We start from the raw sequence: 27,613 nt of genomic DNA on the forward strand, positions 1-27,613 counted from the left end.
TGTGTTGGAATTAGTTTTTATGTACTATAAAGCAAATAAAGAAGTTAATGGGTTAGTACCGTAACTCAGTTATGCAAACTAATTTCTATATAAAAGAGTGAACGCTTTTTGCTTGTAGTACATAAATTTGTTCCTAAGGCCGTTCAAAATTATGCGTATGAATTGATAATTGAATTTGGAGCTTCGTAGCCATAGCTCATTTAGGTCATGAGATTGTAAATATTTGATTTAGTGAGATATTGAAGGATATACCTTTAGCCATTAGATTTGACGACTCAGTATGTGGCCGACATAATTAAAAAGTATGTTAAAAGTTATTTAATGTTGTTATCCATGTATTTTCCTCGCTCTTGGTGACGTTGAAAAATTCGCATTGAAATCAATTATTACTTTTCCACAGATGAATTTAGGCAAACTAGGCTTCACCTTATATCGTAGGGGGTCACATTTAAATTTCCGGCTTGAAATAGAAGTGGTAATGTGACTTTGAATAGTGTGACTAATGTGATTTGGTACCTTAAGATGCCATTATTTCGTCGATGACTGCCGAGAGAACAAGACCGTATTTCTAAGGTTGTGGTCCAAGATCATTACGGCACCAGAATTCACTTCGGTGGATTTAATCAGATGAAAGTAGGGACCATAAACCCGAAATCTCAAATAGGTTATTTCAATGGCGTGTTCGATTTAAGAAACAAGCAGATTACTTCGAGCAGTTGAAAATATTCAAATGGTATTTTTCACCTTACTCGCGTGGCTTATGCCAAAATTGTGGTTGACGACACGGACGTATTCAGAAGAGTTGAAATGTTTGCGAATTATAATGCTTTGCTCAATCATTGCTTGCAATGTGTAATCTGTAAATTCTCTTATTTTACCTACGCAAGGAGGAAGTTAGATCCTTGTTGTCTTCGGGGAGTATACCTGTACGTGTGTATAACGTTGAATGAAAATGGAAGATGTTTTAGTTATACGTAAATAAGGATTGCTCCTCCCTATCCACTCATCGTACTACCCGTGGTTCTGCAAATAGTACCCAAAACAATGAGAGTGATTCTTGTTGTAGGGGCCAGCACACTACCGTCCTCATTCTCTCACTCCAATGCTCTTTGCCCCAAAAGTGATGGCATTCATGGTAGTGACTTATCATGCCATAACATTATCTTCCTAGTCGTGAATGCTTGGGGGGTGTCGATATGAAGTTTAAATTCTAATGGTGTTTTCACTCAGTCCATTTTTTGTGTCGTAGATGACGTGGATGTATTTTGCTGTGGACCTTTCTATAATGTTTGATTTTTACAGCCGAAAGTTCGTTTAAGAAAACAATTTTCGGATTCACACCAGGAAACTTGGTTGAATTGTAGGGTCGTTTATGTGCGTAAAAGTAAAAACTATTAAATTTCATTATACTTTTTCTTCAAAACGTTTCTTCAAAACGCCGAAGGAAATCTGATAATGACGGGCATACAATCGAAAGCCTCTGCAAAGTATAATTTGTCTGCATATTGATGATCCTGCTAGTTTTTTTTAGCAACATACCCATTTCACGCGCCGAAATGCCATAGTTTGTTTCTGACCTTCAGAATGTTGGAATAGAAAATTTTATTATTTATGAATGCAGTCCAAATAATTGATTAATCGAAGTAAAATTTGGTATTGCAGTATTCATTAATTTTCCAAGACGCTCCAGTGGTGTCGGATATGTAGCATTTAAGGCGATGGAAGGAAATCCATAGGGTTAGACACGTGTTAAGGAGTTTGCGGGCGAGATCATTGAATATTGTAAAAATGCTCATATTGTTGGCGTGTATGACGCCGTTGAATTTCATCTGTATTTGTATGCTTTTTAGCTTCAAATATTTGCATTTTGCCGATTAGCACCTCTCTCCTTTCCAACCTGAGCGATATTGATCAATCATTTATCATTATTATTGTTTGTTTGGCCTTAGATTAGTTAGTAATATTCAGCCGCCACTTCTTTTCTGAGAGTCTAGAAAGCTTTCCAGCGATAAAATCCATCGAGCAGTAAAGAGAGCCTGAAGGATGGGTAGGCAATCGAGGGATTTTTGGCATATTTACAAAATGGACATATCTATGGATAGTGTTACAACCTTCTGATGTTCGTATAAATTTACAGCTCATAAAACCCAGGCGCGGGAAGACTTAGGAATAAAATATATTTCTGTTACCGCATACGTTTTATCAGCCGACATAATGTGAAATAATCTGAAAAGCCACCATTTTTTGTCGGCAATGGGGCACATTATGAATGGCCCGCTGTACGGTTTCGAATGATTATATCATGAGTTCCCGGGTCCTCCCGGGTGTGACAATTTTACGGTGGTAAAGACTAATGGTTAACCAAAGGCATCGCCGTATGTGCCATGTTCAATAATAATGCCTTAATATACATTTATGCTTTCTCAGCTCAGATGGTAATCGCCGCAGAGCGAATGGGATATTCATAATGTTAATAAAGGTGGTATTATGACGGAAAGAAGCTGTTGTCATACAATTGTGCTCACCCGCGTTAGACTATTTAACAATGGACGTAAATTTAAGAGCTAAGTAAGATAGCTAGACCGAGAAAATTTCTAATGAACAATTAACAGTAATGACTGAATACATTTAGGAAAATAACGACAAAAGGTTTACTAATATTCGCAAAGATAAATTATTATTATCTCAATTCCAAATATTTCATTTCGCAGCAAGAAAAGGAAGATTTTGAGTTCTCACATCATTATATTTTTCGCGAGATATTTTTATCTTTAACGAACCCTCGCCGCATATAGCCTTCGTGGGGTAAGCTGTCCTGCCATCGACACCGCTGGGTACATGTGCGCATGTGATTTCGGGGAATGGAGTGAGGAGTTGGGGACCATGACCACAGTCACCTCGATGTAATGAAAACCTTTGTGCTCAGAAGTCAGTGGAAGACTCTTTCACCGGAAAAAAATTAATGGAAAGCATTAGCACCCGAATTACTGGGATATTTAATTTGCGAAAAGTAAAAGGATTAGCTCATAGAGAATTTGGGACGAACGCTAGCGTACGTGACTAGGTTACGGTGAAGTAACCATCAATGAGTCGGCAAAATGGATTGGCATAGTAAGATCTGGTGCTTTCCCAGCGTATTTGTTTGATGAAGTTTTCTCGGGTCTTCCACCGTGTCAGGGGTTCCATGTTGGCTGACGTTTCGATGCACGAGTCGGGCATCGAAATGTCGTCCAACATGGAACTCCTGACCCGGTGGAAGACCCGAGAAAACTTCATAAAAAATGGATTGGCATGTTTATTATTTATTTAGCGATTTAATTGGGGCGAGATTGAGATTTATAGTCCCTTCTTCCACCTTACCTCTAACCATACGTACATTAAAGGCAATTACAAAATCAAACGCCCATGCCACCACGACCCCTACCCTAGGTTGGCAGGTTAGGACGTTACCCCGCCACCGGTGCCGATAAAATTTAAAAAAATATCTAGGAACTGGAAATTGTCTTCCAGTTTATCCCCGCGGTGCATAATAGCTGGCGGAACATACTGATGAATATGATGGCCTCTATTATTTTATCTAATAAGGTGTTCATGTTGATACTGAATATCATTTTACTGGATCCTTTGCTAATATTCAATATTTCCATAAGCCTCGAGATGATTTATGAATGAAGTTGTATGCTCTTTGACTTTACTTTTTAAATTGACTCGCCGAATACTTCTGGAATGCACAAGACAAAGACTTTTTTATTTTAAAGGCACATTGAATTTTTCATTTAGCCGCCCAGGAAATCGGAATGTCTTTCCCGGATTTTATGGATTTTTTATATGGTTCCTAAAGCGCATCTCCTAAACGTTCATTTTCGAGATGAAGGACATACACTATCTAATGCTGGCCTTAATTCTCAATTTCGGAGTTCTCTACGTTTGGAGCAACAAACTGACCTCCCTCACGGCCGGGCCCGAGTCGATCCGAAATCTTGAGTCTGGGACGTCCTTGGCGCACATGAATGTGGCATTAGCTAAAACTGATTGAATACTGTGATCCAATTTCGAAGGAAAAGTTCAATTTCGTTTTATTGTCGCACATATCGGCACCGATTTCCGGCTGTATATGTTTACTATTGAACTTGTCTGTGTGCGTGCATTTACATTTCTCTCTCCCTCTCTCTTTAGAGAAATTATCGAGTTTTTCGGAGTTCTACGATGGGAAACAGTTGAATTGGGTGAATTTATTCAGTTCTGAGATTTTGCATCATTTGAGCGTTCGCTGACGGCATCCACGATGGCCAAACCCATTGAGCGGGCTTCTTTGTTTCCTTGCGTACCGGTGTTTGAATGCAAAATGCGCTACTTGTGCGCTACTTCTCCGTGATGAAACTGGCTTCCGTTGAATGAATTTGGAAAGAATCGAGAGAAAGATTTAAAAATTTTAAACATGTAGTCTTGTTGTTAGAATAAAAAAAATACATCCTTGAAAATTTTACTTTGAGATAAATATAATCATCGGAAATGCTTTTGAATTAATTCCGCATAAAATTTTAAATATAATCTAAGCGTAAACCAAAAATACTTGCTTCCTATGGAAAAATTCCACCCACTTATGGCGTAAGCCAAAAAAGTTTTAACTTTTTCGTGATTCAATTGATATTCAGCTCGGGTGGACGAAATTTTAAACAGTCTCTCCCCCTTTCCCGTTCTCCTTCTTCCACCTTCTCAACTAGCAACCATACCCATCAGTTCCTTTAAGTTACGGTTGAGTGTACAACTGATGTCTCGCCTCGGCCAAGCCCTTTTCGCGTGGATACTAATAGGAAACTAATAGGAAACAGTGTGGATGTATTCGTCCGCGGATGTCATTGTGATATGGTCCGCGAAATGCAGTGTGCATTCATCGCACACATTTTTGTGGATTTTTGGGGGCTTCGCTCTAATCAAACGTTTCCATTTTTCATCATAATTAGAGTTGAATGGTGACTCATATTTTTTGTGTGAGACATTGATAAATATATAATAGTATAGGTATTTGGGGTGGGACAGAGGCATATTCCCTCTTTTCCCGGCACTTGGGGTCTGAGAAATAGTTACTACATGTCTCATCGGTATCACTAGTCGTCGGTCATAAGATTGCTTTGAGTCAACTCTCCTCTCACTTCATTATTGGCGAACCTATTCGTGTATTCATATATGCCTCTTTAACATTCGATAAATCATCTCATTTGAAAATATGTGTACGCAAGCGCAAATTATGAGTCTGTGAAATACAATTAAGATTACGTAGAATCTCTTTTAAGCGGTGTTTTCAGAATCTCTATTTATGTTTTGTTGTTACCTCATCAGGTGTTGAACAATTTGTAAAAATTGCATCCGAATTAGTTGTTTTTGTTCAGGGGAAAGAATTAGGATGTGGTTGAAGTTTAAACTAATTTGTAAGGTAATTAGAAAATACACAAATATTTTTAGGTATCGGAATGGTACATACTGATCTTCGTGACAAATCACTTGTATTAAAAATTTGATTCCACTGTAACTATTTTTCACCTTAGTGTAACTTTAAATCTACCATAACCCTTTCAAGGTGTTTAGGTTTCAGTCTTGCCGGAAAGAAAACCTAATCTGGTGGTGTGTAGTTCTAAATGTGCCACATCCAGTGCGGTGCATCATGGGCGTTATAGTTCTATTTATTTTTTATTTTGTTTTTGAATAAATATAGGAAATGAAAATGTATTAATTTTCAGCAATTTGGTTTACGGGACTGCAATTTCATAAGGCCATGAGTTTGGCTGGATAGGAAAATGTTTGCCAAATGAGGGAATTTCTCTTTGTTATTGATTACAGGTATTCCGAAGACAGAGAATATAACGCGCCATATCTCTACTGAATGAGGAAATGTCACAGGGCTGAACACGACCTTGGTGGCATTCCAGCCCGCGATCACGTAACGGCTGTGCTGTTCTAAACTGACCAAACGGAGGAAAAAGGAGGAAGAATGGAAGCGTATGGGTAAAAGCAAGCACGTCCGTCCTACCTTTAGGCCATGTTCAAGAAGCGTCTTTGAGTGTGTGTAGTGGCCTAGGTCGGTTCGGTGGTGAATGAGGAACGTTTTGAGTGGCGAGAGATTTCATTTTATTTCTGGAACCTACTTTGAGTGTTGGGTTGGGTATAAATGGCTTCATAAAACAATCCGTCGGGTAGGGCGTTCCATTGTGAACCCATGGAGTCTTTTGTCAATAATGAGACCATGTTGGAGATCACTGCCCACTTCGTAATTGTCTAATTACCTTAATTACTCACCAATACAAAAAGGGAGAATCCTCGGCAGTCGCCTCTTTGGCCTCTTTGAACCTATGTCGCCTCATAATATATGGGAAACTGCTCTGTTGCTCTTCGGGAATAATCGATCAAATGGAATATGTATGGGGGACTGGGGTTTTTTACCTTGGAATAGTTAATCTAGTACTGTAATGGGTTTTGTGGCTTGTATTGCTTCAAGCCCGCGTCATTTGCGTTGGTCAGTGATTCGATTTAATTTAGCCCATTTATACTAGATGACTTTCACGGTACTAACTTTTTGTTTAACCATCACTCTTCGGCTCAGTTTAAGTTGCTTCTTTAAGTTTTGTATGCCGATGGATGGTAACAGCTAATGCTTCAGAAGTGGATCTAAAGCTATGTATGTATTACCCTGCAAGCTCCCGTCGAGGTGATGTATCAAAAAAATGATTCGCTAGGATCATCAATATAAAATCCGAGAAATATACGAGGGTCATCCGGAAAGTAGTACCCGTTCGTGAAATAAAGACACAAAAGTAAATATTAACAAACATAAAAAATTTTATTTGAAAGAGGATACTTTAAACTACTTCTCAACATAATCTCCAAGCAAATTAAGGCATTTGTCATAACGTGTGACAAGTTTCTGTATTCCTGCTGCATAGTCCTTCGCCGCCAGCTCATTGAGATACGCGAGGGACCCATCTTGCACAAATTTTTGCATAATGCAGATGGTGTTTAACAATTTCATGAACAATTGTTCGAGAAACATTGGGAAAATGCTCACAGATGTCATCAATTGTGACGCGCCGATCGTTCCTCACGAATTCGTCAACTGAGCTCACCAGTTGGTCTGTAATGACAGACGGTCTCTCCGAACGCTCATCGTCGTGTGTGTTCCCCCTCCCCATGTTGAAGTTGCGACACCACCGCCGAACAGACGACTCGTCCATTACATTGTCTCCATACACCTCCTTTAATTGGCGATGAATATCACATGGGCGAACGTTTCTTGCATTGAGGAATTTAATCACTGCCCTCACTTCACAACTGGCGGCGTTCTCAATTTTTTTAAACATTGTAAACAATCACAGAAACAACACAGGCAATGCTAGCGTCACGCAACTTGGCTCAGAGAAGGCAGACAAGCCACTGAAGCTATCTGACCTCGTCCAGCGGCTACTCGCGTCGTCAGCACTTCATGCGGCACGAACGGGTACTACTTTCCGGATGACCCTCGTATATCAGAACTATCAGGCTCAAGAACTTCTTCCCACGGACAATACGGGATAGTAACTGTAGGGTCGGAGATAGCACAAATACCATTTACCACCCACAGCGTCGAGGGAATAATTAGTTTTACTGAAATGCGTGCACTTTCATTAATCTCGTGTGTTTTATTGGCATATTCCTTCCCGCCTAACCGCATGGGACTGTCATATACTAGTGCATGTTACAAAATCTCTGACCCCTTTTTATTGTGTTTTCTAGCTCCCCCTCCCAAGCCCTCGTCCCTCTCTTTAGGGGTGACGTCTCACGCCGTCCGCTGCCAGCAGCGGGGTGTCACATTCTATACCTGTGACTTGAGTGGCAGGGACCATGGGTTGCATGTCCATGAAATAGTTTAATTTCCCCCCTTAGTTTTCAAATCCGCAAAAACTGTCTTACTATGGTGGAGGTCTGCCGTATAAATGGTTGTGGTTCATTTTTATTCCTTCCTTTTTAATGACAAAGAACTAATTTTTTGGGTACAATTAACTTGTTTTGAACTAAGTCTTCTGCCATCTTGTGTATTAATTTGCACGTTATTTCACATTTTTAGCGAATATTTCCCCCCCCCCCCTTATCCTCCCTTTTCCCTTACCCATCCCACCTGCTGCTTGTACCATCTGCTGCTTGCGCCATCTGCTGCATATCTTTTCGGTGGATATCGTGGTATTTATGTAGATGAAGAATGATTGCATCAAAAGCATGTATCATACTTGATATACGTATTACCATAGTGTTATGATCTATTGGCCATCGATAGAATCAGTGACTTTACACCGCAGTGATATCAGTGAAGTCTGCCTCACGTTGCCGTGGTAGACGGTCGATGTTTTTTTCATAGATCGTCGATTTTGAAGCTCGGGCGCAATGATTTTATGTGCTTCCTTGGGGATTGATGCTGGCGATAAACTTCGGCTAACTGGCGATCATTGAGGCCACTTTGAGTCTTAAAAGTTTGAACTGGGATTGCTCCGTTATTTCTGATGTTTTGTTTGTGCTAATGGATCTAATGCGTCAATGCCAGCAGGATACTAATACCATTTCATCCTGTATTAGATCGTGGTGTAACAGTTGCAATCTCTGTTGAAATATTTTTCCTCGTGGTTTGTCTGGACCCATTCGTCATAGTATCTTCCTTTCTGCTGCGCAATTTGTCGTGGGAAATATTCTGTCTAGGATAAGTTGCTTTGCGTAATGGGTTGTCTTGCATTTGACTAGTTGTGGCTTTTGATTAGTAGCCTATTCGTGGATATTTTTAAGCTACACAAAGGTGTTTGCATACATTTAGGATTGCCATTGAAGTACACTGATGCCATTGATGTTCATCTATAGCATCGTAATCGGGGAAGCTATTATGAAATTTCCTCATGTACTAGTTAGACTTTCGTTTCATATTATTTATTCGCCTTTTTAATAACTTGGTCACCTTTACTGTTATTAATGTTTGCAACAAGCCCCATTTCCAAGTATCTTTAACGTGCTGTAATATGAATTCAAAACGATTGTACATCTCTTTGTTTGCACAATTGGAATTAATTACCACAAATCTCTTCTTAGCCATCTCAAAAGAACGGTAATTCACATTAAGTTTATCACCGGCATGTAATTTTATTGAGCTGATGTGGTTATTTACCACCCGGTGGTGCATCGACGTGGATGTTTTATTCGTTCATGGTCTACTGAAGGTCATGGGGATTTTCCTGGAGTAGGTAAATGCGAGTAATTAAGGTGGAAATCAGTGCCTGAATATGGACAATTTGCATGCATAATCAATCCAACACGGTTGGTTACTTTATGTTCTAAGGTTTGTTCAATAATATATGTACGTAATTTATAAGCCATTTTCGGTAACCAAGGAGGTTACACAAATTACAAATGAGTCTACTCTTCATTTAAAGTTCTTTATCATGTGGATTGTGAAAGGAGAGCGGTCCTTTTTTGTTGAATCCTACGGGGTATTATTTGAAGCGAGGTAAAATATTAAACAATAAAGTTTAGTTGTAAATTAAGCCGCCTAAAAATACCACAGTGCAAGATATGTGCTTTGATGCATGCTTGAATGCTTATTGTAGCGGTGAATTATCTCATTTTGTCGGAGTATTCCCACTTTGACGCAATGTTTGATACCCGCTGCATCGCCGCGCCGGGGCGGAGCACTCCACTTCGGTTATCGCCGCCTCTTCTTTATCGTGTATTCCATGCTGTTTTAACGTCCGGTGTCTCCCTTTTATCATCGTTTCAGCTATTGATCAGAGCCAAGGTCTTAAAGGAACCTTTCCATTTGGAGCTAGAAGGTTCTTTTGCTTTTGTCATATTTCCCGTCTCACGGCCGAAAGGTACGAGGAGAAGATCCGATTATACGTTGGAAATACGACACGTTGAACTTCATTTCAATCGATCATCCGCCCACTGAGATGATCTAATAGACGCCCGGGAATAGAAATGAAAACAGAAATGCAAACCAGTATAATTTAATTGGTTCAAGGACCGTAATGTGTGTGCCTTAATGTAACGTAGAAGTGAAACTAAAGGACGTGGCCAAACCGGAGCCAAAATTACTCTGTCGAAACTGCATGCATTCTCTAATGTGAAATGTATGTTTGATTAAATTTGTATCCAAGTGGGTGAAGCCTCCGTTAGATTTCTCTACTAATTTCTCCTTCTACTTCTGCGCAGTCATTATCTCCCTACTCTCCTTATGACGCAAATTGCCTCTGCTGTCGCAGCTGCCCTTAAGAGTTTTCTAACAACATGTTCTGCCTTAGTAAATGCTCTATGAGATTTTCTCTTTTTCCTTTCTTTATTTTATAGTCGTTCGCATATTGCTCATAAAATATAGTCCTAAGTTTCTAGGCAGTCCAATCACGTCATAATATTTATGTAATGCCACATATTCATCTTCTTTACTCTTTGGAGTACCGTAGTTTCCAATGCAAAAGGTGCACATTTGGTTCAGACTCTTCCTTGGTGTTATATTTCAAACTCTTGGTGAAATGGAAATGGAAAAAAATTGAGTGTTAAAAGGTAGGTATAGTGACCATCCTTTGCGTCTCCATTAGTATTTCTTAAAGAGATATTACTTTTATTGCTGGTGCCAGCGATCATTAATCGGTTTTTAATATAAATAATTGCGACAGGCCCTAATTTTTGGAATGGAACAGATTCCCAAAAAACACAAATCGTGATTTTCCACAGAGATTTATTCCGAGCATTGCGTTTCAATTCCGATGCACCGTTTTCTAGCACCAGTTATTTTAAACCAAATTATCAAAAATGGCCGATTCCCTCCTTGCAGTTGGTGGATGTTTTATTAAGGAGTAGCAGGACGATATTTACGGACGGATGAAATATCTGCCGTCGTGGCGGTTGCTTGGCCGTAGTCTGATGCAAGCACTGGATTTGAGAGCTATCGGAGACCTGTGCCAGTTCCAAGGGCGTAATAGGTTGTCCCCATTCGCCTATTGCTGCGCACACGTCCACCTGCACGTAAGACGGACGGATGGATTTCACCTTGCATTTGTGTTTATATTGGTCTTTAGACCAATGCTTTATGTTTGCCTCCTCCCCCTTGTTTCAGCTGTTGGAATTTGCAAAAGCTGGCGTTTTGATGGGAAGAGTGGATAAAAATTGATGGGGAGGATTGTGTTTCATTGGATAGATAAAAGCGGACTCGTATTCGTTCCGAATCGATCGAGAAGCTGGATCACAATCCCGTTTCTCATGTGTTCCACCCTTCTTATTGTAAATAAATCTGTTTTGTGTGGTGCAACACTGCTGATCCTAGTCGAATAACGATGGAGCGTCACAAGCGGTCGTATGCTAGAGAAAAACATAAATCCGCTGAATAAAACGGAGGAAAAAGGGCGTTTCGACGGGCGTGAATATCTTTTTTTGGGATATTATGAAGAATTGTATTTCAAGATGGGTAATAAAAATTATCAAGATTAAATTGAAAACTGTGGATTACACGAAAATTATTGTTTGCGGAAATGGCCAGCGAAGAAAAATGATGCTTGAGTAAATGCTCGAGGATAACCCGGCATACCCTAATGTGCCTCATTGGTACTTCGAGGGAGAAGCTCCAGCAGAAATTTTGCACTACACCCTTATGAATGTGCATTCATAAAATAAAGCAGTATTATCTTAATTTAGTCTAATTACAGCGTCAAAACACATCTAGAAACTTCAGAGTAACCTCCGTGGGAAAAGAGATCAGATTGACTTCCCGACATCTGTACACCAATCGCATTACTTTTTTACCGCGAAGTCTCTCATAAATCGATCGGAAGCGGTCTGAAACGACGGAATGCCCCTGTGGTAGTATTTGACGTGGAGTCCTGTCAGAGGCTTCCGTTCCATTATAAACGGGTCTCTCGCAAATAGCTTCCAGCTGGTTAAATTCGCTTCTGGGTTTTTATGGTGAGATCTTTTGCAGGGGAAACCTGTTCTTGCGTGTTCGCCTTTCGTCACATAAGAGATGTCGTCAGGTAGACATGATCGATGTCCTTTTTCTCCAAGCGTTGAGACTCACTGCCAAAGCATTTCAAATATTTCATCAAAGAACGTTCAATATTGCTGGTGTTTCGATCGGCCTGGAAGGTGAATCTTTAGGTATTCGTGAAAATAAAGAAACGAATTAGTGTCGATGGATAGGGGAGCATTTCGAGAAGGCGTCACCCGTTACCTGAAAATTTCTGTCACCGAAGCTTGCATCTTGAAACGTCTTCATCCAATATCCCAAATGTTGAACCACATGATATACCGGTCGGCTAATCGTCTTAAACCGGCTAATCGAGGAAGTGATGAATCCAAACATGTCGTAACTACTATCTAGTCCGATAGGTGTTTTCAGTTTCCACTTCAAATCCCTAGTTATGAAAAGTTTTATACGTAGTTGTTCTTAGACATGTGATTTATTTTATTGCTGTTGGCTTACCCCAATCGCATAGTCGTCTGGGGCCGGTGAAACTGAATTTTTGAAATAATCGAGGGGAATATTGAAACCAACTGCTTTAATATTCTAGTGCTCTGTGATGTTGTTCATTTTCCAAGAAGGTATCCGTTGAACGCTACCCTATCATAACATTTGCCTCACATTGCCTGGATCCGTAAGAAGAAGAAAAACCAACGGCATTAGTTTTCCTGCAATAACACCTTCTCCTCCTATTTTTATAGTTAGGCGAACTTTGAGCAATATAAAGAAATAATTATTGGCATAAAAAAATAAAAATCTGTAATTGAAAATGTGGTTAATTCTGAATATGTTTCATGCTACAAAGTTGCCCATTTAAAACCATTTTTATCGTTAAAATATATGCCTAGTGGGTGCTTATTCATTTATCTTTAACCGAGTGGCCGCTTATTTGGGCGTTCAATATGGCTGATGATAAAAATAATAGGGAATAGAAATGAACGTATTAAATTCATACAGACGCATAGATTTGTGTTTCCAATTTACAAATCCATGACTTGTCCTCCGAAAATACATTTATTTGTGAATACGTGGCCTGTTGATAACACCTGCATATTATGTGGTCGATATTTCAAATGATATGCAACCCTTCCTCCTTCTGAACGTGACATTGATATGTTAGGGTAGAGCTCCGAAGATGCCTACTAAGCCTTACAAGCACATTTAACTCATATATTCTTGATAGGGGGCCAGTTCAATTCCATCCGCCGTCTGCGATTTTCACGTGGACCCGGTGGAAGGTCAAGTAGCTTGGTTACTATCCAATGGGTTACGACGTTGCATTATAGTCGTAAATATTGGATAAATAATAGCTTGGGTACAAACTCGAGCTCGAAGTCGTTGGTGGGGTCGTGGAAATTGGATTGCGGAAAATGAAAATAAATTTGTTTGTCCGATTTGGTAATTCACTGAACGGAGTGTTTTCCAGCTGATCAGTTCATTGTTATTAACCCTTAAATTACTGATCCAAAATTTTTGGGACTTCTGAATGAAGCTGATTAATATTTGAAGAAAATAGATACGTCTGCATAGTAAGGTGGGAATATACAAACTCGTCATCGGTTTGATAAGCATACTAAACAACTTGCGTAAACGGGTCGCCGAACTTGATCTCCGAAACCCAAGAAATCATTAAGAGGAAATTACCCCCAATAGAGTTAAAAGTTTCCGTTGTCATTAAGGAATTTCCACCTGCGAAAATTGCATATTTCAACAATACATGCAAGACATTAAGTACTCTGACGGCTGAGGTCACTTCACGTCGTTATCTTTAACGTAGGAAAATCAACTGTGTGACAACAACTTCGGCTGCAAATATCGGCACTCGCGATATGATTTGGCTGCCCGTCGAAATGGATATAAATAGGCAACAGAAATCACTAAGGAAAAACTGTTAACAAGATAATAATTTCAAAAAGGGTGTTGGTTTTCGAAAATAGATTTAAGAAATACGTCCTGAGTCTCATGTATATATTTCAACGGTTTTCTTTTAATAAAAGAATGACCCGTCCGAATCCGCATAGGGCATCCATGCATAATTAAACATTTTTGCAATCGCTTTTATAGCAAGGATAACTGTGCGTACAATCGCTAAAAAGATTTCGGCAGTAGCAATCGCTTGGTTGTTCTATTGGCGGATGGAGGTGGCCGATGAAAGGAGCGGGCTTACGTGCGGTTTAGAACGGTTTTGCTCTTTTGTTGGTTACGCATCGTGCGTGAGGAATTGAAGAAAAGAGCGTGGGTTCGCCGAGATGAAGGCATTGGATTCCAGGCCATTTTGGAAACATATATCATATGGAAATATTAAAAACACAGACTTTTAAAAATGTTTATTGAATTCCCCATCGCTGAATTAGCTCAATGTATTTTTATGTTATTGCCGAGAATGGACATTCGTCATAGTTTTTAGAAGGCGTGCCCCCAGGTGCAATTGTTTGTGAGCATAAATCCCAACGAACAAAGTAGGCTTAGTGTTGAATGAGCTGGCCGCAGTAGTCCTCAGTGCCGCCCTGGCAACCACAGAGTACTTTTTCCAATCTTTCCTCAGGCATTGTATATTGCGCTTTGCCTAGTCTCTGACGTTAGATTGTGCGGTGATATTTGGAACAACGCATGTCAATTGATGCCTTCCGATTTTAAAATGATGGTCGTAGGATTAGATGATCATCATATGATTAAAATATCTTATATTTATTTTCATTCTGTGTGCATCGTAGTAGCTTCCAACTCTTTAAAGCATACTGTGGGTTGAATAGATTAAATAACATTTCCGTAACCCCTGGCAGCGTAAGGAAATATTATTTATTATAATTAGTCTTAAAAATGTCGTAAGAAGCTCAGTTTGTCCTTTCCAGTAATGTAGGTTATTTTCATCAAAGTTATTATTATTTTTTTAATTGTAAAACAAGATTCGATAACATTATTCAATTTCCCATTATCTTTGAACGTTAGAAAATTATGTCTATGGATTGTGTGGTGGCAAATAATTTTTAAATCGCTTGCCATTTTGTGTATCCTTAATTTCAGAATATTTTTAAAATCAACACTCAAACGTATTATTTTTGTAACTTTTATCTCCTACGTAAGTCTTGAATATTTAACTTGGTTTTTCCTTTGCTAAAGGAGGAGCTGTTCACATTTTACGACTCCCACTGTCCCTGAAATGAACTGATTGGAATATTCACGCATCAGCGAAAACTATTGACTGGTGATAAATACTATTGTCTAACTAATTTCAATGCTGCAGTGAGAGTTAAGAAGGTTGCAATTAAAGTGAAAGAGTCATTAAGGTAAATGTAGCTTTGAACAATGTATGACATTAGTGGTACAAGTTTACGTGCCGACGATTGACTGCGATGATGCGGGAGGTTATGTCGCTATCGATGAAGCAATAAAAACTGTTGAGGGAAAAATAATCTAATTATACTTGGAGAATAGATTGCAATAGTTGGAGAATGCCAAAAAGGGAAACTGTTGTAGAGAGGATCTAAGGGAACGAAATGATGGAGGAGAAAAGGCTTTTGGATTCCGTGTGCAGCCCAAATTAGTGGTGGCACATGCATTATTTCAAAACCTCGCACAAGGCGATTTACGGAGAGGCGACATCTGATGTATGAAGGTATCAAAGAAGCTTAATTGAATCATTGGGTACATGTGAAGCAGATATCTAGAAATCTAAGAAAGGGTGAAAAAGCTACTCGGGTACAGGTACGAGTACTGACGACGGCCACAACTTACAACTGAAGTGAAGTGCCATCTGATTTTCAAGAAGCTAAAGAATAGATTCAAGGCTCAGTTGCAGATTCAAAGAAATAATCCAAGGATGAATTAATAACGTATATTGGAAAAGGAAACGTAAATAAGTAAGAGCACAGGATCGATTGAAGAAAGATTGCTAGAAATGGACTGGCTTTTTTAGCCCCCGAAGCAAACTATAGGCCAAAGAAAACCATGGATCACCGTCCATACGAAATATTAGACGTAATAGAATACAGATCCAATAAAAACTCAAGAACCTCAAATGGGGGTCATAATATAGGAGGTTGAGAATTGAAATCAGCCGAAAAGCGAATAAAACAGCTAAGAATGGATAAAAAGACCCTGTGCAAACAAATACAGCATTACCTTGCCCATTGAGAATATGAAGTAGCTCTTTGACCCGTGAGACCCTATTTTAATGAACATAAAACAGATATCTATGTCGTTCAGGATAAAAATGGTCAGATGCTTACTGAAAATGGGAGGAAACGCGAAGAGCTGGAAAGAGTATTTGGATGATCACTGCAAAGGGTAAAATATTCATTCTAGAATAGTTGCTCGGATTGATAACCCATGATTATAAATTATTTCTAATATAATTTGCTGCCAGAGTTGCTTCTGATATAAACTTATAGAAAATTCATATTTTAGGAATAGTTTTTTACTCAGACTTCAGTTTTGTCATATGCCAGCAAATAATGTAAATACTGATTGCCGAGTGTTAGAAATCTTATTTTGAATTAATTTATTTTAGTTTCAGTGTGAAAATCGAATGCTTATGACAATGATAATGTATTGAGCCATGAAATATGTTTTTTATGGACCTTGGGTATTGCTCTAGGGGCCATAGTAAAGTTAAAATATAAAGGTGCCCCAATATCTTGAAATTTTTACTCGCTTCCACAGTTTTTAAAAATGGCAAATTTTTGCTTAAAAGTTTATTGGTATGTATAATGAACCCTACAGCTGAACTTGAATTGGTAAATATAGGAAAATAGTACGTGTTGCCAGTTCAAGATCCTAAAATTATTGAGCAGAAGCCATAAATACTAACGTTGTTTTCGTTCAACTAACTTGTTTTATTCGATAAGGAAGAGAAGGGAGAGGTAGGAAAATTTATAATCCACCCGAGTCATTTGGCAGTTCATACCAGATTTTTGCTCTTTCAAGGCTGATTGTCTTATCCCACCCTGGATTTGATGAAAGAAAAATCTGATACATATGTTCGTGCACGTAATTAGTTTGGACTTCGAGTGTTTAGCACTTGACTGTAGTAGTCAAAAATTGTGTCATGAATTTGCAGGTTGGCTTTTTAGTTATCATTTTCTATCATGCCCCTCATATGATGATATCAGAATTCATGAGTGTGCTGATTATAACAGAACCGTCCCTAAGATTCCCAAAAGTTTAAGAATCCTATGGCTACCGAAAATATCAAGAAGCATAGAAAAATCGATGTTTTACCATAAGAATGCATTGTTTGAGTGTATTTGTTTCATTCGTTAGTTGTGAAATTACTTTTTACGGCTATAGAATGACCATTTGATTTGACCATATCCAAACTGTTCGGTCAATTAATAAATTCATGTGGGATGTTGCATTTCTCATTTCCTCCAGGTTCTGAATGAAGAAGTCTTGGATTCCAAAAATAGCGAAACCTGCCATTCATGTTACTGAATGTAGTAGACCTGATTTTATTGTTTAGAAGAGTCTTGTTACATCGCGTCACCACTTTTTTTTATATGCTTGTGAAAGATAAGGGCCACAGGCTTTTCACCCGCGGGGTAAGTTTCAATTCACCGCCTTCCGCTTAGCCGGAGGCAGACAGCAAATAATTAACCTATTCGTTAAGATAATTATCAGTTCTCTCGTCAAGTAAATGGCGTCTGGTAATTGTGGGAGGGATGGAGTGGAATGAGATATTTGATCTGTGTGCCAAAAATATATTGTTGTTCAATGAAAATTTAGGTAAACCGATGTCCACCAGTGCTGGTAGACCAAAATACCTTGGGAAAAGTGTGCTGAGGAACAAGAGAAATAAAAAAAGCCTAATCTGATTTTCTTGGTGAAAGAGTCCAATTTTTTAAAGATTAAATGAACAGGGATTGAATATGGCATTAGTGTACCTTCCCTTTCGTGCGCAGAAAACCCAACTGGAGTTCTTGATGCGTGCTAGACAAAAAAAATATGCGTTCATCCATGACTTAGTTCCGTCTCATTCGGAGGGGTAACAGTCCTGCGTGGGAGCAGCGACGGAATGTGAGAGTAAAACGAAGGAAATAAGCTCAGAAAAGGGTCATTCATTCCACGGTTTATCAGTTCGTGTTAGAGGGCACCGGGTTTACTGCTTTAGTCAGCTATTTTGGGCAACCATTCATAATGGTAATGGTACCAGTCATATTTCTTGTCACTTCTTTATGCGGTCAAAATGGCTTTGGCATTTTTGAAGATTTTTATCCCTACAACTTGTCGTATGCAAGGGTTATAAATTACGTAATTAGTAGTTACGAGAATTTTTTTCGAAGTGTCAAAATGACCTCTCATTCATGGCAGTAGATAAAGTGTTGAGAGCTCACAATTTTTTTAAATCTTTAATTTCTACGGTGAGTACTCTTGTAAGCCTAAAAAACAGTATCGTTTGCCAAAATAATTTTACACGGTATAATATTGTTGTTGTCAATAACGTTCAGTTAACAATTATTCTTTGTTAAGACAATGCGTGACCCCTACTTGTGATATTTGTGGAAGCTTATGTTAGTTATTGTTGGGAAAATAAATTTGTTGTGAACTTAATAGCTTTTGTTGAAGTATTGTAACCTCGAGTTAGTGGACATCAAATTAATTTTGGGAATTATTGGGTAATATTCGTTTATAAATGATAAAAAAGATCATTGCTAAAAAGTGAATTTATGCGCTTTGATTTTTCGAGTTAACTATTGTTAACTGCATGGTGGAGCTAATGTACTCGGTAATATCACAAAAGTGTGATTAGGAAGATAAGCCTTTTTTTCTCCTTGTTGCTCCCACTCCTACAGCAAAAAATAGCATTATATTTTATTTCTTGAAAAATTTCGAAATTCGGTCACTGGCCATTCACCTGGAAGTGACTTATTCGTTTTACGTTGTCATTATTGCGGTAGTATCATTTGGTTGAAATATATGACCTAATTAATTTGTAATTTATGTGGTAATCCTAAGAGTGGTATCATATTTTATGTTCTTTGACGTGGGAAGTATCTTCAAAATATCGCAATCAGTTTCGCTATAGCGTAGTCTCCTTTGGACTAAAGAAGCCTACCACCATGGTTTAACAGTGATATGATGGTAGACAGATACCAACTTCATTATGTATCCGATTGATGGAAAGTGCTTCTTCCAAAGGAGCATTGTTTTCCTGTCCAGCTACATACCTGTATTTATTATATTTCTTATCTGGCTCCTCAGTCGTTCACTGAGGAGATTGCTGAAGACCGTCTAATATCGTTGCAAGGCGCTCTTCCTGGAGCACTGAATAACTATATTGGAATAGTGAATAAAATATAAAAAGAGAGGGAAATAAAATTTACCGTGTGAAGTAATGACACCTCAGAGTAATGCGTAAGACCTACGCTAAATTTGCTTGCTCTCAGGCAGTTACGGATGCAGGGCTGCTTAAGGGTGAAACTATATAATTTTTTCCCCATAAAAATAATGGTGGTCACAGGATATTAGTTACTTCATTTCTTAAATCAGGTTAATTCCTCATGTTTCAAGGCAGTCTCTCCGTGTTAGTCTTCCCAGTCATACATGTACAAGCTTTGGATAACCACCATGTAGAGATTGTGAACTAGTGTGAAAAAAATAACAAAAGAACAGGGAAATATTGTAAAAGCGGAAATTATACCATTAGAGAGGCTCAATATACTAACTTATATCTGTAATCACCTAACTTTTTGTCATGTCTTGTAAAACCTTTGATTGTAAAATAATTTTTTAAAATGTAAGTTTCGATATTGTAGTGGTAAGAGCATGAAAGCACATTAGTGGAAGAATCATCATTTGGGGAAAATGTAGACACTATTCTTATTATCAATGAAATTTTGTCGTTCATTTTGAGATTTCGTATTCCATTAAAAAGTAAAGTTTTCGTTAGTCATGAGTGTTTTGCCTTCTCTGTAATTAACATTCGCATTATTGTCACTAGCGTTCCAGTGGCAAAACATTTCTCGCAGCCTTTCATATCCGTTGCTAAAAGTCGTCACCATGAATGTGACGGTGTGCTGATGATTTGTCCCCTTGGTCACATCAGATAAAATCAGGCTCTGTTATTTTTTTGAACTTTTACATAGAAGAGACAATTAATGCTGAATGATATGCAACGGTTAATACTTATAATTTACGCCAGAAAATTATAGCGTTCTTTGTAAATCGTAGGTGTATGATGCATCTGTCTCTTGGTATCGAAATGGTGCCTCCTAAATAGTAATAAATAAGTGACATTTTATTTAGCCAGATAGGCCCGGTAAAGACCCTCGAGATATTTTCGTGGTGTGTTTACTGCCTAAAATTACCGAAATGACACAGTTTTGAACGACCAACCCAGAGTCAAAATCCTGCAGTAGTGGGAGGATTAAATAGGTTAAGTCGATTTGGATTTTCCTATTCAATGGTATGACTTGGCTAAAGCATTTCATTAAAATAATTATGGGGTGAATAACTAGACCGTGAGCAGAAATAGTTACATTAGGCTCGTTGTGGTAAAAAAATTAAAGGACGTGTTAGTATAAAGGCATACCTGTATATCTATGCATAAACTAATTTTAACTTCCAATGTAAGATAAACAAAAGAAAGGAAAATAAGATAAATGGAAGAAAAAAGGAAAGATTAATCTAGCTTCCAAGATTAAAAGAACAGTTTATATTGTTTTTGATTTACGATTTGAGAATGTTGGTAGGGTTTTTATCCATAATGTAGGTTTTTCTTAGAGTAGTGGATAAAAGGATCTATATCGGGAAATGGAGCAACATCTAATCTAGGGCAAAGAGTCTTGTTCAATGTGTTGATTACTGCTACTGTTCCATTTAATGAGATCGCCAGTCGTCATCTTTCATACCATCCTTCAACTTTGCTGGCTTCACGGTCAAGTCGGGCAGACCATTCACGGCGGATGCGCGCTCAAGAAATCTCAACCTGTGCTAACGGGCCACGTCCATGGATAGCCAATAAAGGTAACATATCGGTTCTTGGTGGTTACATGAACGTCTATAAGGGAAAATTTGAAGGTCGAGTCAAATATTTGTAAAATTCAACGTGTTCACCACAGCACATACAAGAAAGAACAATATTTTCCTTTATTTGTTATGACTCGATTACTACAGCGAAAGGTATAGATATTATTCTTTTTGAGGTCCGGATTTATTATGTCTCAATTTGTCCTATCGTTAATTTATGTGAGCTAAGCACTTAACTTGGAGATCACCGACATCCGGTTTCATAAACAGATAAGACTTAAGCATATGCTTAGGGAGATACCCGCTATGTATAATCACTTCGCCATTCTCATTTGGACATTCTCCTTCAGGGTCAGTTTCTCACGGTATTGCACGGACTAGGTGTTCCTGCTTACATTCCAGTTCCTTCTGAACGCGGTGAATGTGATTACCTTTCTTGGGAAAATTTACAATAATGAAAAATTCGTCACAGCCAACCAAGGGCAACTAGCCAACGCTTTGCAGCTACAAATACCTCGGGAGGACCTTCCTTTGAAATACTTTGATTCCATGCCTTGTACCTTTAAGAAGAGTTTGCATAGTTGTCCCACTCTTGCATTTATTTTGGCCTCTATTTTCTTCCGTCTTCCATTCTTATTATGTAGGTCTGGTTCTAGTAGGCAAGGTAAATTTTTCCCTTCGAGTTTTACCCATTCCAAATTTTTCCAGCATCTTGAAAATCTCTTTCCACATGGCGCACTCAAATGTCTTCTCCAAGACCATAGATATATCATACTCAGGTGAACAACTGATCCTTTTGTCTGCCAGTTTCCGTAAAAGGTAGAGCTGGTAATCTTCTTGGGAGGTCGCACTAATACTCCAGCCGCCTAAATCTTGTCTATATGGCCTGAACAATCAAATAAAGGCTCGCCGTCATGGTTTAACAAAGGAAATGAACGCATTGTGGTAAGGTTTCAGATCAGTGGTTCCATTTCGTAGACCTCTCGCGGCAGCGGATTATCAATACCTAAAAAATACTCTAGGAAAAATACATGTATCGATATTTTCAAATTTTATTTATAAAATGAATGTCTGTATATTGAAAGTGATATAAGCATATCCAAACCATGAGTGAGGGACTCACTGTTGTTTGTCTGCTTATATGAATATGTTCGAGTCCCAGCCTCACATTTATACGTGCTTTTAATTAATAAAAGTTGTTAAATATAAGTACCAGGTCGGTTTGCATGGAAGATATAAACTACAAAGTTAGTTTACAATTTTTTATTTTTATCTTTTATAGTAAACCTACTTGGGTAAAAATGTTTTAATCAAGTCTCACCTTCAAATGATCAATTCTCAAATGTCAGTCAAGGTGGAAAAAATACGTAGAACCAAGGTAAATGTATTTGGCCGGCAAGTCTAGACAAAATGAAGTATATTTTCGTTGAGAATAACTGAGGTCCGGGCCTACTTGATTGCGAGATAGAAGAGGCAGTAAAGAAAATGGGACAAGGTGATGAGAGCTGTCATGAGACCAATGATGGAAAGAATGGAGATAATAACCAAAATGTATGTGTTAGCTTCGTGGATTTTGAGAAGGCGTTTGACTAAGTTTATTTGGCACCGTTTTTTAACATATTCCATTAGATAAGATTAGGTTAAAGAGACTGAGGACTTACTGGAAATCTATACTTGAATCAAATGTCACCTGTAGTTAGCGGATGGAAAATTAGGATGGGCAATGATAGGCACGGTCCTCCATTGTCACGCATGCTTTTCAAGGCTTACGAGTAGGAAATGTTACGAGAGATATAGGAAGGGTTGGAAAGTGGAATGTAAATATAGACAATTCTGAGCGTATGACGAAACCATTTTGATAGGCATGGGATGATAATAGTTATAAGAAAACGAAGGATTTCAGGAAATAGGAAGACTCAAAAGTCGTTAATCATCCAAGTTTGGGCGCACTAACTTGAGCAACTGGAACAATTCACTCATTTGCATGTATACTTCTTTTAGAGGGTAATGTGAAAAGTGCTAAGGGCATTCATAAATAAATATTGTTAGCTAGAAAACTTTTGCAAAGAGAGGACCTAGTGTAAATACGTGAAGAAAATATTAGGAAAACCTTTGGTATAGAGCGTAGTTTTGCATGGCTCTGAATTTTGACCGTTGAGGGAAGAGGATAAAAATTGGTTTGAGGTTCTTGAGATATGAGTGTGGCGAGGAATGGAAAAAGTAAAATGAACCAAGAAAAACGAACACAGAAATGATAGATATAGGAGGAAAATAACGAAAGTTGTTTGGAGAAATGCGACGGTCGCTAGAAATTGAGCGTATTCAGGAGTTGCAGTTGAATATTTTTGACTGAGACACTTTTCCCCTCCCGTCTTAGTTTTTGGAGGAAGGGAGGGAATTTGGAGGGAATAGCTCGAGTTCTTTGTGCTCTTTGAGGAGCCACGTTGATTTTGCATTCTGGATTTTGGTTGGGCTGGTAGGTGTATGATGGGCGTCGCAACAGTTGCCCTTACATAACGTGCTACAATCGGGATGGGCGTATCCGTGAATCTGATAAGATGTTGCGACAATTTTACAATATTTTTATTTAAAAATACCCTGTCTTAATGTATTTACTCTTTGAGCGATCACCTGCGAAAAATACTTGACTCGCACCTCATCACATTATCCGGTTACGGCGATGGTGACCAGCGGTCTGTACCCCACCATCGCGGACAAAGCTCAAATGTTGATACCATTGTATTAACACTGAATTCTTTGAGATACATTTTAACGAATTCTATACCCTCGACTTAAGTTTAGAGTATGCGGTTACTAGAACGCTGAAAATAACGAAGTTTTCGTTCATCAATCCCTGAATACTTTTGAAGATGATAGCAACAAACAAATATAAGTTCATACCATAGAATATCCTATGATTTTTCCCTAGAACTATTCTGAGAGTCCATTACTCAAAATACACAAAGCAAAAACGGGGACAACATAGCAAAAACGTGAGCAATTATACGGAATAAGGTTTGTCATGATTCAGGTGTCACATAATTCATTTACTCCTCTGAATTGCTTATGCATAAATGTGATTGTATATATATGTATATATACATATATATGTATATATATGTATGTATGTGTGTGTGTGTTTATATATATATATATATATATATATATATATATATATATATATATATATATATATATATTTATATCAGTATAGTCAGTTTTTTCGAACGAACGGAATGCATAGAATTTTTTGTTTATTCAAACAATCTCCCCTGATTATCTAGATTTTTTTAGCCGTATGATGAACGAATGGAACGCTATTTTCACGCACGCTCTAAGATAACATATAAATCTTAAACGGTGATATATATATATATATATATATATATATATATATAGAACGCTATTTTCACGCACGCTCTAAGATAACATATAAATCTTAAACGGTTATATATATATATATATATATATATATATATATATATATATATATATATATATATCACCGTTTAAGATTTATATGTTATCTTAGAGCGTGCGTGAAAATAGCGTTCCATTCGTTCATCATACGGCTAAAAAAATCTAGATAATCAGGGGAGATTGTTTGAATAAACAAAAAATTCTATGCATTCCGTTCGTTCGAAAAAACTGACTTGGATAAAAACATGTATATATGCATATCCAAGTCAGTTTTTTCGAACGAAAGGAATGCATAGAATTTTTTGTTTATTCAAACAATCTCCCCTGATTATCTGGATTTTTTAGCCGTGTGCTGAACGAATGGAACGCTATTTTCACGCACGCTCTAAGATAACATATAAATCTTAAACGGTGATTTCGGGAAGGTGTCGGAAGGGTAAAATTAATTATTGTAAAGCATAAAATTAGAGTAGATCGGAGGGATAGTTTATTTATCCACAATATTTGCTTGTCTCAGACTGCTCAGGTGTGAGCGGGGAATGTAGTCTGAATGGGCAGTGTTAGGGAGAGTGGTAGGTCAGGGTTGTCCACTATCACCTGTGCTATTCAACGTATACGTGGAGGAAATGGTTAAAGAGACACGGGAAGAACTGGAGATAGATGTGAAAGTCGGTGAGCAGTTTACAATATCAAGTCTACTGATGATCAAGCTGTACTTTTTCCGTCAACCAAGGGGTTGCTAAACTTACTGATTGAATGGGAAAGTCAGTGCGGTAGGTAATGAATTTGAAATAATGTAAAAAACAAAGGTTTTGCGGTTTTCGAGACAGAGAATGGCTGATCTAAACATCAAAATATTAGTGCAAAAGTTATAGAGGGTGGAGCAGTTTACATATCCCGGAGGTGTTTTGGACCTAAATAGAATAGAAGTTGTAGGGGCATAAGGAGAAGAATTAGGCAATGAAGCTTTTACAAGGAGGAGAGAATCGATTGTAGGGACGTTGAGTAAGGTGGTTAAGAAATGGCTTTTTAAAGTTTTGATATGGAACGCAGTTATGTACGGCGCGGAAACATGGTCATTGAAGCAGGATGATAGGCGTAGATTGGAGGATTTTGAAATGTGGGCGCGAGGATGGATGGAGAAGGTGAAATGAAAAGAAAGGAAAACAAACGAGGAAATGCTAGGCATGGTGGAGAGGAGAGAATTGTTGGGAGAAATCCCAAGATGGCAGGAAAGATGGATGCAGAGCATTTTGATTGGCGATAGGATGTTGAAAACTGTGGAAGATGGGAGAATGTAAGGAAAGCTATTTTATACTATTTTATGTATGCTGGATGGAATGAAGGGAGGATGGAAGTATACGAGTTGAAGAGGGGCTTATTTTAGAATAGAATGTTGTGTTTTTAGGAGCGAAAAGAGAATTGTCAGAAGTGAAACTTCCTTAGTTTATTTTAAATGTAAAAAATAAAAGCTTGCAACTTTTATGTAAACTTTTCCTGGTTGTTGTATTAATCAGGAGCCTAATTTAAACTTTAGTCAAAAATTATTTCCGTACCTTCCCAAAAGGTGCTGTAAGCCATGCCTTACTCCAATGGCCCACTACTTAAGGGATGTCGTCCGTCGGATTGGACGGTAAGACCCCTTGGTGTCTTTCGTTAAGAGTAGGCTAATGCCGACGCCGGGTTTCTCTCCACCCTTCTTCCTTTCCATTCATTCATATTGGCGCAAATGACCTCAGCTGTCGGTCGACTCCCCTAAATACTACTACTTAAGTGATGTAAGTGAGATGGGGATCGGGATTGGAGCGGTGGCTATCACACTGGCTTCCCACCCAGAGGGCTTGGGTTCAAATCCCGGTGGTGTTGAATATTTTTCATCGGTATCTCGATCCCTGCTTGAGGTACTTTGTGGAGGGCACTTAGAGTGAGTACGCCGTCCGTCGGAAGGGACATTAAGCTGCGGACCCCTTCGCGCCTTTCGTAAAGAGTAGGCTAATGCCTACTCCCTTCTCTCTCCACCCTTCATCCTTTCCTGTCTATCTCGTATGGAGCACATGACCTCAGCAGTCGGTAGCCTCCCCTAAATACTACTACTACTAAGTGAGATCCGTTCCTACAAGAAATAATCTGTGGGGGCATTAATTGAAAGTCTAAAGACTTGTCTTTTTCCAAAACAGATAAAAAATTGAACTGCATATTGTTATCCCCAGTCTTAGACGTAAGAAAATCAGCAACATCATGGCATATTCACATATCCCTTGACAGCCAGTTTTGTATTCAAGAACTCGATTATTACTCAATACCATTGCTCAGAAACTGCTGATTTGGTGGTTCACTGTAATCAGTAGCTTTAATGATAGTAAACCCTTAGTAAATTTCTCAAAACAAAAGTGCCAACTTTGGTTTACATCGGGTAAATACAATACATATTCCTCTTTGTCATGAATAACATTTCTTTTGCTCGATTTAAAATGATAACTACATTAACCTTGAACGCGGTGCAATTTCGACTTAGGAAAATTTCGTACGATAGTAAAAAATTGGAAATACTTTTACTCATACCTTTCTCCACCTCTTCCACAACCAACACCGCAAATATTTAGTCGGGTGCATTTCTTCCCAAAGGGTCACCGTATTCATGAGTCGTATCCAAAGCGACATCTAAGCGCCCATGAAGGGCCTTTAGGGGGGTAAGCTATCTTGTTAAGGGTGTCCGAGTTAGGCCCCACGCGAACGGCACTTCAGCTCGGAGAGCGCGAGCAATTCACACTCACGAAATTAGTTTAAATCTTAGCGGTCCGAGCCTACTTGGAATGAAGATTCATGAGAAAACTTTGGGAATATCCTATGCACAGGTATGAAATAGTTAAATTTAAGAACTATTCGCAAAGAAAAGTTCATTTATAATTCAAAATACCCTAAACTAAAAATATAGCTGAACATTTAAATAAATATTGCCTAATTTTTCTGCAACAAAATTTTATTTAAAAATATACGACTCTAGTTTGCAAAATATATCATTAAAATTGTGTAAAATAATTAATTTCAGCTAAATAGTGAAATAAGTTTAAAAGAATTGCTAAACCGGGCAATGCAAATGGAAACTTGGATCGCCAAAAATCGCTCATTCAGCGGTAGGGTGCGGAAGCATAATTTGCTGATTTGATGGTGGTTTGAATAAAAATAAGAAAAGTATGGTGCCGCTTACTT

General features: G+C 38.3%; 1 protein-coding gene across 3 annotated transcripts in view; it reads left to right on the forward strand.

Annotated features, from left to right (window-relative positions):
• The window catches only part of LOC139689366 (TGF-beta-activated kinase 1 and MAP3K7-binding protein 3-like), a 132,426-nt gene that overhangs the window by 5,125 nt on the left and 99,688 nt on the right, over nt 1-27,613 (forward strand). For 2 of the 3 annotated variants that reach the window (XM_071586447.1, XM_071586448.1), the window contains exon 2: nt 5,839-6,003. The exons of the other annotated variant lie outside the window; for it this stretch is intronic. The gene's annotated coding sequence lies outside the window, so the exon portion shown is untranslated. The remainder of the gene's footprint in view (nt 1-5,838; nt 6,004-27,613) is intronic. 3 annotated transcript variants of the gene reach the window in all.

This window comes from Hetaerina americana, unplaced genomic scaffold (genome assembly GCF_022747635.1).
Source record: "Hetaerina americana unplaced genomic scaffold, ioHetAmer1.1.p SCAF_225, whole genome shotgun sequence".
NCBI lineage: Eukaryota > Metazoa > Arthropoda > Insecta > Odonata > Calopterygidae > Hetaerina > Hetaerina americana.